At 46.7% G+C, this 13176-nt stretch overlaps 1 long non-coding RNA gene across 1 annotated transcript in view; it reads right to left on the bottom strand.

The window, feature by feature from the left end:
• Positions 1-7462, bottom strand: part of LOC138503353 (uncharacterized) — a 168826-nt gene extending 161364 nt beyond the window's left edge. The window contains exon 1 of the long non-coding RNA XR_011279625.1: positions 7347-7462. This is a non-coding gene — a long non-coding RNA (uncharacterized lncRNA). The remainder of the gene's footprint in view (positions 1-7346) is intronic.
• Between the last annotated feature and the right edge of the window lie 5714 nt (positions 7463-13176).

Below are 13176 nucleotides of genomic sequence, written 5' to 3'. Positions count from 1 at the left end.
AGGCCACCTCACACCTATGGAATTCACATTTTTCAATTTTACAAAGAAGGTGGTTCTTTTGTAGTCGTCGTAGAACTTCCTGAAAGTGACATTCATGTACTGAGGGAGAAGAGGAAAACACCAGAATACCGTCCAGATAGACAGTTATATAGTGGAGAAGGATATCCGAAAACAGATGATCCATAAAGCGCTGAAATACAGCCGGGGCATTGGACAACCCAAAGAGCATCACTCTGTACTCGTAGTGCCAAAATGGTGTTCGAAAGGCCGTTTTCCATTTGTCCCCTTGCTTTATTCTAATAAGATGGTAGCTTGGTGCAAATTGTGGCCCCCTGTACCGCCTCCAGAATTTCCGGTATGAGCGGCATGGGATACCGATCTGGTATGGTTATTTATTCAGACCGCAAAAATCTATACAGGGCCGTAACCTTTGAGAATCTTTCTTAGGCATAAAGAATAGAGATGCCCCTGCGGGGGAAGTTGACTCAGCAATTAGACCATTTTGGAGATTGATCTGGGGGTAGTCCTTCAATACTTCCTTCTCTCGTGCTGACAAGATATACATGCGCCCAAAGGGCAACGGATGGCCAGGGATAAGATTGATCTCGCAGTCATCTCTCCGATGGGTTGGTAATTCAGAGTATTCCGTCTTAGTAAAGACTTCCTGGTACTGATGGTAACACTCTGGGAGCCCCTGGATATGGTTGAGCACAGCAGGATGGGATGTGCCGGAGTGGGAAGCCTAGGGCGTATGCAGTCCTACAGCCCCTCGTGACAGACAATGAGCAAGACAGAATTCTGAACCCAAAAAGAAGATTCCAGCAGTCCAATTCAAAAAGGGATTGTGGACCCTCAACCACGGCAACCCCAAGATTACTGGATAGTGGGCGGTTTTTATAATGTCAAAAACAGTCTCTTCTTGATGGGAAGAGATATTCATAGGGAGCGAAGCAGTTTGTTCCACTATGGGTCCTGACGTGAGAGGACTCCCATCCACACTCTCAACTGGGATGGATACGGTCTTAGAGGAACGGGGAATGCTATGCTGAGCAGCCCAAGTATCATCAATGAAATTGCCCGCAGCTCCAATATCGACTAGAGCTGGGATGTTGATGATCTGCGAGTTTCTCAAGGTAAAACTCAGTTGGAGGAACATCATGGGAGTGTCCGTAGGATCAGAACTATGAGAGGCGATGTATGAAGTTGGGGAACCATTGTATTCTTTACGACCCATGGTTCCTGTTACGGTCGGACGGGGGCGTTTCCCGATTTCCAGGGGGAGCAATGGGACATTCCTGCACCACATGCTTCTTAATCTTAGAACCACAATACATGCAGGACTTGAGGTTCCTGCTACGACCGCGTTCCTCCGGGGACAGGGGTCCTCGTGCTATCCCTAATTGCCTAGTTTCCTCGGATGTTGCGGCTTTGCCGGGTAGAGGAGGAAGATCAGGTAGAGTCCGAGAAGGGTGGTTCCTTCTCTTATCGGAATGTCTTTCTTGTAGCCTGTAATCCAGCTGCATGGTAAGGGATATCATTTACGCCAGATTTCCTGATCTAGGTACCCAAGAAACCTCGTCCTTTAGTTCTTCGGTTAGAGCCTGACGAAATAAAGTTATGAGTGCATAGTCAGGCCAGGCGGTATCAGCCGCCATCTGTTGAAACTGGGTTATGAAATTAAGTAAATCCTGACTTCCTTGTTTAAAGTTCAGAAGGTGCTCCTGAGAGGCAACAGTGATCTCCTGCCTCCCAAACATAGCCTTCAAACTGTTACAAAAGGCATGGTAGGAGTCTAGGATAGGGTTATTCATGGTAACCAATGGAGTTACCCATGCTAAAGCTGCACTGGTCAAATTGGAAATCATATGCCCCACTCTGTCTCTATCGGTAGGGAAAAATGCTGCTTTGAAGGCGAATTGCACAGTGCATGATTCTAGAAACTCTTTTAGCCTGTGGGGGTTTCCATCGTATCTACCTCAGGGAAGAGGACCAAGGGGCATTTCTGAGCTTTGTGGTGAGCGACCCATTTGCTTCCGTAAAACAGCGTTTTCATGTTTGAGGTTTTGAACCTCTGTTGTTAAAGATTGCACAGCTGCACCCAGCTGCTGCATCTGCTCCATGTTGGTAAAACCTGTGTGTTGCTAACTGTGACAAATGTGACACGCCTCTGGTAAATACACATGGTATACAATAAGAATCACCAACCTGAATCAGATGCTGCCGGTAAGCTGCAGTGAGAATCCACCTAGTCACTCTCCCCTCACCTGATTGTTTGTTTGTTTATTGACTTATAATGCGCACCAGACCCAGAGGTAACCGGGCTCAGCAAAGACCAATATCCAAGCCTTACAAAGTTACAGGAATCTCGAAATTACAATGTTACAAACTTTACAAGGATACATCAAATTTACAATAGTGCATACATTTACAATGGTACAGGGATGTACGGTATATATACTTGCAAGTGAGAGTATAGGCAGGTGTTTGCAGGTAATTAACATACAAGGTTAGCGTGCTGTATTCAAGTTAGGCATTAGTTGATAGACTTCTAAAAATACATACATATATATATATATACACACTCGCAGTGGGCTAATGTTGTGTCTACAGGTTATTAGAATTGATATGTTTAATGACATTTATTCTGAAGTGTAGGAACGGTTGGTCAGCTCTCAAGTTGTGTGGCAATGCATTCCATAGATGGGCCACTGTTACTGGGAAGCTAATGCTGCCAATTTTGGCAAGTTTACATCTGGCTATTAACAGACAGTTTTAATTGACAGTTCTTGTCAGTCTATTAGAAATGTTTCTCTTAATTTTTTCCATCAGGTAACTGGGTCCTGCATTATTTAGAGCTTTGTGGGTCAAAGAGATCATTTTTAGGTGGATTTTATTAGCAGTCGAGAGCCATTTGTACCGGCGTCTGAGGGAGGAGATATGTTCTCTTTTATTTATCCCAAGTAATGCTCTAAGGGCATTATTTTGAAGGATTTGGAGCCTTTGGGTGATGGATTTATTGGTACCGCTGTAGAGTGCATTACAGTAGTCTAGTCGTGAGAGTATTAGGGCTCTTACCAGGATCATACAGCTGTCATTAGATAAGAAGGGTTTACCTGCTCTTATTAATTTACAGGTATAGGCTGTAGTTGATTCTAAGGAGTTAACCTGTTTAGTAAATGTCATGGCAGAGTCAAGGTAGAAACCGAGAGTTTTTACTTCCCTCGAGACTTTAATGACGTTGCCGTTGATGCTGAATGCTGAGTAGTCAGGGCCTAATTTGTTGATTTTTGCCTGTGAGCCCAAGATGATTAACTCTGTCTTATCATCATTCAGGCAGAGGCCGTGGGATGCCATCCATGCCTGAATGATAAGATACACCCTATTTACCAAATCCCTCTATTATGATCCCCGGAAAGTGGGAGGAGAATCTGTGTATCATCTGCATAGTTAGTGTAGGTGATGCCTAGACGGGCCAAATCATCGAAAAGGGGTTTGGTAAATATGTTGTATAGAGTTGGGGAGACACAGGAGCCCTGGGGGACTCAACATTTGATAGGTGTGGGGTCTGCTGCTGCTGAGGGTGAATAAACTCTCATGGTACTCTCACTCAGAAAGGATTCTATCCATTTGATAGCCAGGGTGGAGAAATGAGCAGCAGAGTCCAAGTGTCTGCAGAGGACCTTGTGGTCCACGAGATCGAATGCAGCTGAGAGGTCAAGTAAGAGAAGGAGTGCCGTCTTTCCTTGATCTCTCAGTTCATCTATTTGGGTCTTTAAGTCAATGAGGGCTGTTTCGGTACCATGTAATGGACGGAAACCAGATTGTCTGGCTCCCAGTAGTTTATGTAGTTCAAGGTATTTTTGAATTTGTGTGTAAGCCACCTTTTCCCGTATCTTCAATAGAAATGGTACCATGGTAATCGGTCGGTAATCCGTGGGGATAAGGGGGTCTAGTGACTGTTTCTTGAGGAGCGGGAGCACCCAGGATTGTTTTAGGTTGGCAGGGATATTGGCTGTGGAGAAGGAAGCATTGATAAGTTTGGAGATGAAGGGTGATAACTCTCTGGCCGCATCTTTTATTAGCTGAGCTGGGCAGATATGACCTTTACAATTAGAGGGTTTAAGGGAGAGGATGACTTTCTCTACCTCTATGGTGGAAGTTTTAGTGAAGGAGAATTTGTTGTGGCTGTTGGGGATGGCACTGGACGGTAGCTGTGGCTGATTGGGCAAGTTTAACAAGTCTTTTTTTAGTTGGATTTTGTTTTGGAGGGTGTTTATTTTATTTGCTAAAGTGTATTCGATATCTGCACACCAAGTCTGATCCTTAATGCAGATGTCTGGGGTGGCAATTGGTGACTCAAGTTCTTTTAGTATGGAGAAAAGTTCTTTCATACTTGAGTTAGAGTTAGCAATGCGGTCATTGTAGGAGTTTTGTTTTGCCAAACAGACTTCGTTTTTATAATGGCGAGAGATAGAGGTGAGGTTAGCCTTATTCTCATCGGTTGGGCATAGTTTCCAGGTCGATTCACATTCTCTTTTGTTAAGCATAGGGCCTTGAGTTCAGGCATGAATCATTTGTTTAGGTGGGCCTTAGGTTTACTCGAACGCATTTTGAGTGGGGCAATTTTGTCCATTGTGTCTAGCATGATTTTATTGTATTCAATAGGATATAGGTTGTCCGGCAGTGCATTTAGAGTTGGGAGGATGGCAGGAATGATAGTGTCCACCGTCATATTCTTTTTATTTCTGGTTGGGCAAGGTGGTGCCGTGTGTATGGCTGAGATAGAAGGGCGGGTGGTTAGGAGGTCGAAGGATACCAGAGAGTGGTCGGTCCATGATAAAAGCGAGATGGAAGAGATGGCAGCTGTGCAATTGGAATAGGCAACCCAATCTAGTATTCTACCCTTCAGAGGGATAGGATTGTTAACTTTATGGGTTAATCCTAGGGAGTTGAGAGTATTAGTGATGGTCAGGGCGTGCGCGTCAGCTTGGTCATTAAATCCTAGGTTAAAGTCCCCTACTACCAGCAATTGTGAAGTGGTTTTGACATTATTGGTTAGTAGGCTGTGTAGATCCTCCTCAAAGGTCCCAAGTGGGCCCGGTGGTCTGTAGATAAGGTGAATGGTTAATGATTGGGTATTATTTATGTGGAGTTTAGCGGTGAGGGTTTCACAAGATTGCAGAGTTTGGGTCGGGACTAATCTTAGTGCTAAGTTTATTTTAGATATGATGGCAATACCTCCTCCGCGGGAGCCCTCTCGGTCTTGCCTGGAGATAGTGTATCCGTCGGGGATGGCTAGCATGAGTGACGGCCCTGCCGGATTGTGTAGCCAGGTCTCGGTTATAGCGATGAAGTCCAGGTTGGCTTCAGTGATTAGGTCAGCTATATCAATGGCGTGGGCAACTAGTGATCTAACATTAAGGAGCGCTCCTTTGTAGGAGAGAGCTTCAGCTTCCCCTTTATTTTGTGCTGAATTAGGTAAGCTTCTGGTACTGGTCTTATGCTTGGTGTTGAAGGTTTGGGAGTTTGTTGTGGCTGATGGGGCAGGAGGGAGGTTAGTAGTGTTGCAATCCCTATTATTTTGGTGTTTCATGACACGTTTAATGCCGGGGAGAAATCTTCTGGGCAACTCATGAAGTTTGTTAAGTCTAGCACATAATTTACTTTTTCTATCATTAGTTGAGCTGGGCAAGGAGGCATAGGCTGCTGGTCTTGGTACAGCATAGTAATGCGGACTGATGAGGTCTACATTGTTGATTGAGTCTAGCATGTTAGGTAGGATAGGTACTGACTCGCATGGGGGGATTCTCCTGTGGCTGTCCTGGTTGTTGGTGAGTATAGACATGGCTATTATGCAAAGGATGCTGCCTAGTCTTAACATTATGCGAAGGCACAGCGATGGAGATATATCAAAACTTTTAGGCGGTTGGCTAATATAGGCGAGGAGCATGCAAGTTTTCAGGCGATCTATGTGCGGTATACCAAGGGAGTCAGGCAATCTGGAAGCAATTGCTAATATTATTAAGGTATAGCAGGTTCTTAGGCAAACTAAATGTAACTTTACTATTGTAGCCAGTAATCAACTGATTTCAGGCAGGCTAGATGCAATTTGCAAGAGTAGTCAGGCAATCAATATCGTTTACTGATGTGGTCATGGATAAGGGGGAGTCTTAGGCAAACTAAATGAGACTGTACTTTTATAGCCGATGTGACAACAGGTTTCGGCAATCTAAATGCAATTACTGGAATGGTCCGAGTAAAAGCAAGTTTCAAGCAATCTAAATGGGATAGTACTCTTGTGGACAAATATGGCTGGTATCAGGCAAAAGCAAGTTTCAAGCAATCTAAATGCGCTGGTACTCTTGTGGACAAATATGGCTGGTATCAGGCAAAAGCAAGTTTCAAGCAATCTAAATGCGCTGGTACTCTTGTGGACAAATATGGCTGGTATCAGGCAAAAGCAAGTTTCAAGCAATCTAAATGCGCTGGTACTCTTGTGGACAAATATGGCTAGTATCAGGCAAAAGCAAGTTTCAAGCAATCTAAATGCGCTGGTACTCTTGTGGACAAATATGGCTAGTATCAGGCAGTATACATACAGTAGTGCAAATATAGTTTAGATGCAATTTGCAAGAGTAGTCAAAAATAAAACATATTTTAGGCAATCTAAATGCAGTTCACTGTAATAGTCAAAATAAGGCAGATTTTGGGCAGTCTAGATGCAAGTCACTAGGGGAGTCGAGTCAGGCGAGTTTTGGGCAATTTGAGTACGCTAATACTGTTATGGCAACGTGAGGCAGGTATCAGGCAGTATGCATCAGAACAGATGAGGTCTAGATACTGTTCACAAATATGGACAGGGTTGGGCAAGCTTCAGGTAGATACATTAATGCTGTTATCGATTATGACCAGACAAATGTTCAAGCAGTAAATAATGGAACTGAGCGATTATCAACAAGTGAAATGCACTGTGAACCGACTGTGCAGCAATAAGGAGGGTGAATTAATATGGATCCAACGCTCGTAGGCAAGGTGGAGGCTTCCTTCCCACGAGGTAATCCGACGGCTGTAGTAGCACGTAAGGTGCTCACGAGAGGTTAGATCATACTGCAAAAAGAGGCGATCATTTGAGTAAATCTGTGTACAGTAATGGATGGCTATGCACAAGCGTTTAGCTGTCATCAGTAAGTTACGCTGTGCAAACAGTAATACGCTGTACAGTAGTATTAGAAATCAGCATTCAATGTGTAAAGAGAGTTTTTCCATAATTATAAATGCGCGTATAGTCTCTGTAAATATGTGCAAGAGCACATTTAGTAGTGGTGATAAGGCAGTGTGTATGTTACCTTGTATGAGGGCAGATCGTGACGAACAGGGGGTCTGGCAGATGGCAGACACAGGCACATAACAGGCATAAACAAGCTCTAGCTTTGTTTCTGTTGGCCTTGTAGGAGGTGGGCTGGCTACGCCTGCCGGCGCCCAATCAGGTAGTAAGTAGGCACAGAAGCCTATCAGGACACAGTGCCTAGGTCAGGTTAGGCACTAGAAGCACACAATGGAAAGCGGGCGGCCATCTTGGAGCAACTGGGTACCTCATGTACCTTGCTGGCGTTGAAGGTGCTGTGGCAGTATTTCCCAGTATACATCTCAGCAGAACAGGCAGTTCTGCATTCAGCTCGCAGCACCTGAGCAGATAATAATAATGCAGTGAAAAATATCGTTTTTTTCATGAAAGCGCATCCGAGGGCAGCGCTTACCTAAATGCTGCATGGGTGGCATGGACTTTGTGGAGGGGGGCCCGCTGCTCCAGCAGAGGCGGATCCTGGCCCTGGAGCTCCTGCTCCTAGGCTGGGTTTGTGGAAGAGGATGTGACAAAGCCAGGGGAGGGGTGAGTTTCCAGGGAAACCCTCTGGGGAGAAAACCCTGTGTTGTGGATGGATTCACGTCTCCTGATGAGGTGAAGGGAAGTGGCACTTGATGAAATGCTCAGAAGTGGATTGTAGGAGCTGCGAAAAATAAAGGAGAGATATTAAGGAGACTGTCAAGGAAAGGTCTGTTTCCCTCTGGTGAGCGGGAGAGTACCTGGAGCTCAAAGATTCAATAAGAGAGGCCCAGGTCTTTTGCAGTGTTCCAGATCGTAGTCTTGTCTCTCTGCTGGAATAAGATACGGTGTGAGAGAGAGCACAAAAGAGAGCTATGGAATGAAAGGGGAGAATCTACACCCACCGGGGAAGGATGAAGGAAACCTCTGACACATGGCAGTTGTTGCCTGGATGAGGGCTCGCAGGGAGTCCGAGAATACCTGGAGGGGTGGAGAAGCACTGGAAGGGCAGAAACCAGCTCTTTGTTAAAAGAAGGATAGAGATACACAGTGAGTGACAGAATTAGGTATGAGGGATGGACTGAAACTGGGAACCGGGAAGGGATGACAACTTTCGTACCAACAGGGGCAGAGTCTCCGAAGTTCCATAACGGGGCTCAGTCTTTGGGAAACCACAGACTGAGTCGCAGGGCAAGGAAAGAGAATCTGGAGAGAGAGTGAAGGAGTATAATAAATAGCAATAGTTGTAAGTAAATCGGGCCGCGCTGATAGAGTAACCTAAAACAGATTTACACAGTGTATCTGTATAAAGAGTAGCAACGCAACTTGGCTCTAGCAGAGGCTGCTGATAAACTTCCACCCACGCAGGGGGAGGAACCGAATCCACAGGCCTTGCAGTGAAGAATTCAACAGTACACTGAGTTTGCGCCGCCAAGTTAAAGGAAAAGCAAAAGCGCACACCCAAGCGCTTCCATCTGTCCAAAACAGACCATCCTCTAGCCCAAGGCATGACAGTAGGTCCACTTTATGGGGAAGACGAAACAGAGGGCAGATGGACATGTCTAGAACCACGTCCTCCTGACTCATCCGGAGCAATCAGGATCATGGACTTACCAGACGTCCTCAACCTGCTGATTACAAGAGGAATGATGGAGACAGGTGAGAATGCGTACAGCAGTGGAACTTCTCAGTTCACTACGAACATGCCCCCCCCCTCAAGCTCCTCTCTTAGGAAATTCCTTGGAGCAGAAGTCGTTACATTCCCTGTTGATACTGGACGATAACCGATCTACTTGAGGGGTTCCCCAAAGGGCAAAGATCTCTAGAAGGACTTCCTGAGCCAACTTCCACTCGTGGGAGATCGTGCTCTGCTTACTCAGAGCTGACAGAGATCCTGTTTTGTAGTACCCAAAATCAGAGCTCCAATGCATCCCTGCAAAGTGGCACTAACCCTACACCTGCTCTTTTGGTGAGGTAATGCATGGCCACTGTGTTGTCCCTCATTATCAGGACATTCTTCCCCTGGATGGAGGGCAAAAGTGCCACAAGTGTCAGTCTGATCGCCCTCAGCTCGAATAGGTTTATGTATAGTCTTGATTCTGATAGGAACCAAAGTCAGCTGATGGTGAGATCGGTCATGTGAGCACCCCATCCTGTGGGGCAAGTATCCGTGACTACAGTCATCTCTGGCTAGGGATACAGTTATCTCTTTGCGAGAAAGTTTCCCCATCACATTCTATTTGCAGGCACACCACAGGAGATCCTGTGCAGCCTTGCTCGGGACCTGAAGAAGGTCCGTCATCCAGAATTGTGACCACTGGAATCTGAGAACCCACTGGAGGGACTTCATCCTTAGTCAGGTTTGTGGCACCAGGAAAATACAGGATGCCATGATGCCCAGCAACTTCATAATGTCGAATGGCTGCAGATATTGGGCGTTCTGAAATCTCGTTAACATCTGCAGTATATGCTGAACCCTCGACTCAGGAGGTGAAGCCTTCCCAGAGGAAGAGTCCAGGACCGCTCCCATGAATTGCAGCTTCTGAGGTGTCGTCACCTGGACTTCTTGAAATTGAGGAAGAAGCACAGTTTGTGGAGACAGTGGCAGGTGCTGTTGAGATGTTCCACAGCCTGTTCAGCAGAACAAGCTCTGATCATCCAATCGTCTATGTGAATTCCTACCCTCATTAGATTCGCTGCCACCACTGCCGTCAATCTGGCACATGAAGGGGGCGCTATTGCGCACGTAGCTGGAAGCAGCCTTGTGTGTGAGCTCCGGTGGCGAGCCTGGGTCCTGGGCGAAATACTAGCTGAATTAGGCCCGGTTTCTGATCATACTACACAAGAAGGCTTATGAGGGACCCATGCACTCTCATCCAAAAAAAAAATCTAAAAGATTGTTCTGGCACAACCGAAGATATGACCGGCCTCTGGAGTGGGCCCCGATGGCCTTCTGAGCGAGAAGCACTGCGCCCTCGCAGACTCCTCCTGCTGGGGAGCGAGGTAACCACCCGGGCAGAGTCTGAGATATCCAAGGCCTGAGCCTGACACCCAGCAACTGGACGACCCATTCACCCCGATCTGGCGAGGCGACTGCTACAATAGCTGACGCCAGGCGGTGGCGACAAGAAAGCTACCCCGGCCTCCCGCGTGGCGAAAGACAACAGCCACAAACCGCAGCTGAGTCACGGAGCACTTATGAGGCCCACCGAGCTCTCCCGGCGTATTGAACATCGCTGTATGTGACAGAGTCGGACTGGTCCAAAATCCAAGAACGGCGAGGCCGTAACGCCACTGAGGGCTGTGTCGCACCACCGGTCCTCCTTCATAGACGAACGCCCCTCGTAGCGTCGGCGGAAACCGAAGAAATGGTAAGCCGGGACGGTGGGCAGAGGCAATCCACGCCTCCCGTGTGTGGTTGTATGAGCACCGGCAATACTCTCTGTTCTTGAGGCATCTGGACAAAGGGTACCCCCAACCCCATACCCAATGAGCGAGCCTTATCTCAGCATTAACTGAGCGGGGGTACTGGCGGCAATCAGCACATTGAGCTCCCACCATGGTGCAGGCTTAAATATATAGGGACACAAGAGCCGACCACCCGCACCATCAGACATATTGCAAACCCTTGTGCTGAGCAGGAGCATAACATGATCTGTAGCAGGCTCAGCGGATAGCATCACTACTTCCCTCCCATCCCCCGTGGACATTCTACAACTATCACAAGCACTGGATCTCCCCATTGAGAGCGCTGCAAGAGTCACAGCTCAGGAGACACTTTACAACATGCGCATGTGGCGAGCTACCATACATTGAAGACGGAGGGTACATAATCCGCACAAGGTGCACTCGCCACGCGTGCAGGTTTAAATATATAGGGACACGAGAGCGAACCGGGGGCATCATTAGACATATTCCAAACCTAGGTGTTGAGCAGGAGCATAACAAGAACTGTAGCAGACTGAGGGGATAGCACCATGTATCCCCTCCGTTCCCCCCGTTGATATTGTCCAACGATCACCTGCACTGGATCTCCCCAGTGAGAGCACTGACAGATTCCCAGCTCACGTGACACTTCACGGCGAACGCTGGTGGCAAGCTACCAGACATTGGAGGCGGAGGGTACACAAGCTCAGGTGAACACTCAGAACCTCGCTGCATTTAAGCCACGCGCAGCAGCGCTTTAGTTACGCTTTGAGGGAAAGCCACAGGAAGAGAGACAGCAATATAGACTGACCCAACATGATACATCGAGTAGGACAAGCTGGGAATAAACTGTGGTGATCAATTGGCATTCGACACGTGAGAAACCCGCGAAAACTGCAATAGCACTGGTCGCTGATTATCACAGAAGAGATACACCAACAATGGTCACCTCAGAAGATTACGCATCATTGCGAAATTTCAGTGACATACGTAATGTGTGCCTAGAGCCAGTAAAATGCCTAAAGGTGCTGCCTTCAAGAAACGTGGAGCTATGGATAGGTTCGCCAAACATACCCCCAAGGGGAATACCACGGAAGATAGTGGTTCAAGCTGCTCAGTGCCATCCCCACCACCGATGACACCAGCTGTCATGGATCTGCAGAGCGTCTTTACATCTATGCAACAAGGCTTTGTGGCTATTAATGACAAACTTGATGGCATTAATATTAACATCACAACAATCCGCAACTGTTAGGCAGAATCCTGTGCAGTGCCCTCAGAGAGCACTAAAGAAGATTAAGACTACAGGTATGAGCAATAAATCCCTTTTGGTATCAGTCTCTACCACAAAGATTTAGTTGGTAGCTGTGGCTAAGCAGTCACACTTATCTCAAGAGGGAGATGAGCAGTATTCAGGGTTCACACAATAGGGTTACAGCACTATGGCACAAGGAAACACTGACCAAAGCTTTGTATTAAAAAGAATATATATATTTATTTTACACACTTCTAGTTCAACACATTAATCACAGTAAATAAAGCAAGTTAAAATCAGTCAAGAAAAGTATACACAACTCCCTAGTTAAACTGTAGACAAGTTTGAGCAAGAGTGAAAACTGAGCAAAACGGCACAGTGAAAACCAAACACAAATGGCAATTTAGACATTTCTCACAAGGGAGGGAAAGCACAAGTTATACAGGAATAGATTCTTAGGCACCCTAGCAACACTTCCCAATAAGTTTGTGATTAAGTTAGGCAAGGCAGTACTTTAGCATATTGAATACTTAAATGAAAACCAACCAAAATGGCACTTAACAAGTTTTAAAAGTGGGAAGGAAAGGGTGGTTATAAGAATTAGGTGCACCAACACAGTTCTAGTTGAGAAGAAATCTAGAGAAGGCAGTTCTAACAAATTCAGCCAGAGTCAATAGCCTGTGCCAGAGTCAGTGGTACAGGGCAAAGAGCCCAGGAGCAAAATGTTCTTGTAGCTGCAGTCAAGTCTTTGATTAACGATTCGAAAAGGTGGATGCAGAAGGTGAAAGACAATGTTAGACGATAGGGGCGGCCAACCCAACAGGTAGGTAAAGGATTTAAAACACCTTTAGCACCACCACGCGAAAAGGGAGGCCTGGCGGAACAAAGTACCTTAAAATGAAGAAGAGGCTCCTCCGGTGGCGGTTGTTCCTGGTAGTTCCTGCAGTTCGGGGGATCCAGCAGAGGAAGAGAGGCTCTCGTCGTGGAGGAAGGTTCGAGTTACTGCACTACCCAGGGATGAAACCAGCCGCTCCTTTAAATCGCGGTCCTGGTGGATGGCTGCCTGGCTATCCAGCCTCCAAGTGCAGGGCACTGGCGATTCGACGAAGGCAGGTCCTTGAAGGCGATTGGCAAACTGGTTGGCCCCACCAGCTCAAGGGAAGAAGGCTCTTGC

The sequence above is a fragment of the Ambystoma mexicanum genome, chromosome 11, assembly GCF_040938575.1.
Source record: "Ambystoma mexicanum isolate Mex_15411 chromosome 11, UKY_AmexF1_1, whole genome shotgun sequence".
Lineage (NCBI taxonomy): Eukaryota > Metazoa > Chordata > Amphibia > Caudata > Ambystomatidae > Ambystoma > Ambystoma mexicanum.
This window is presented reverse-complemented; position numbering and strand designations above follow the sequence as displayed.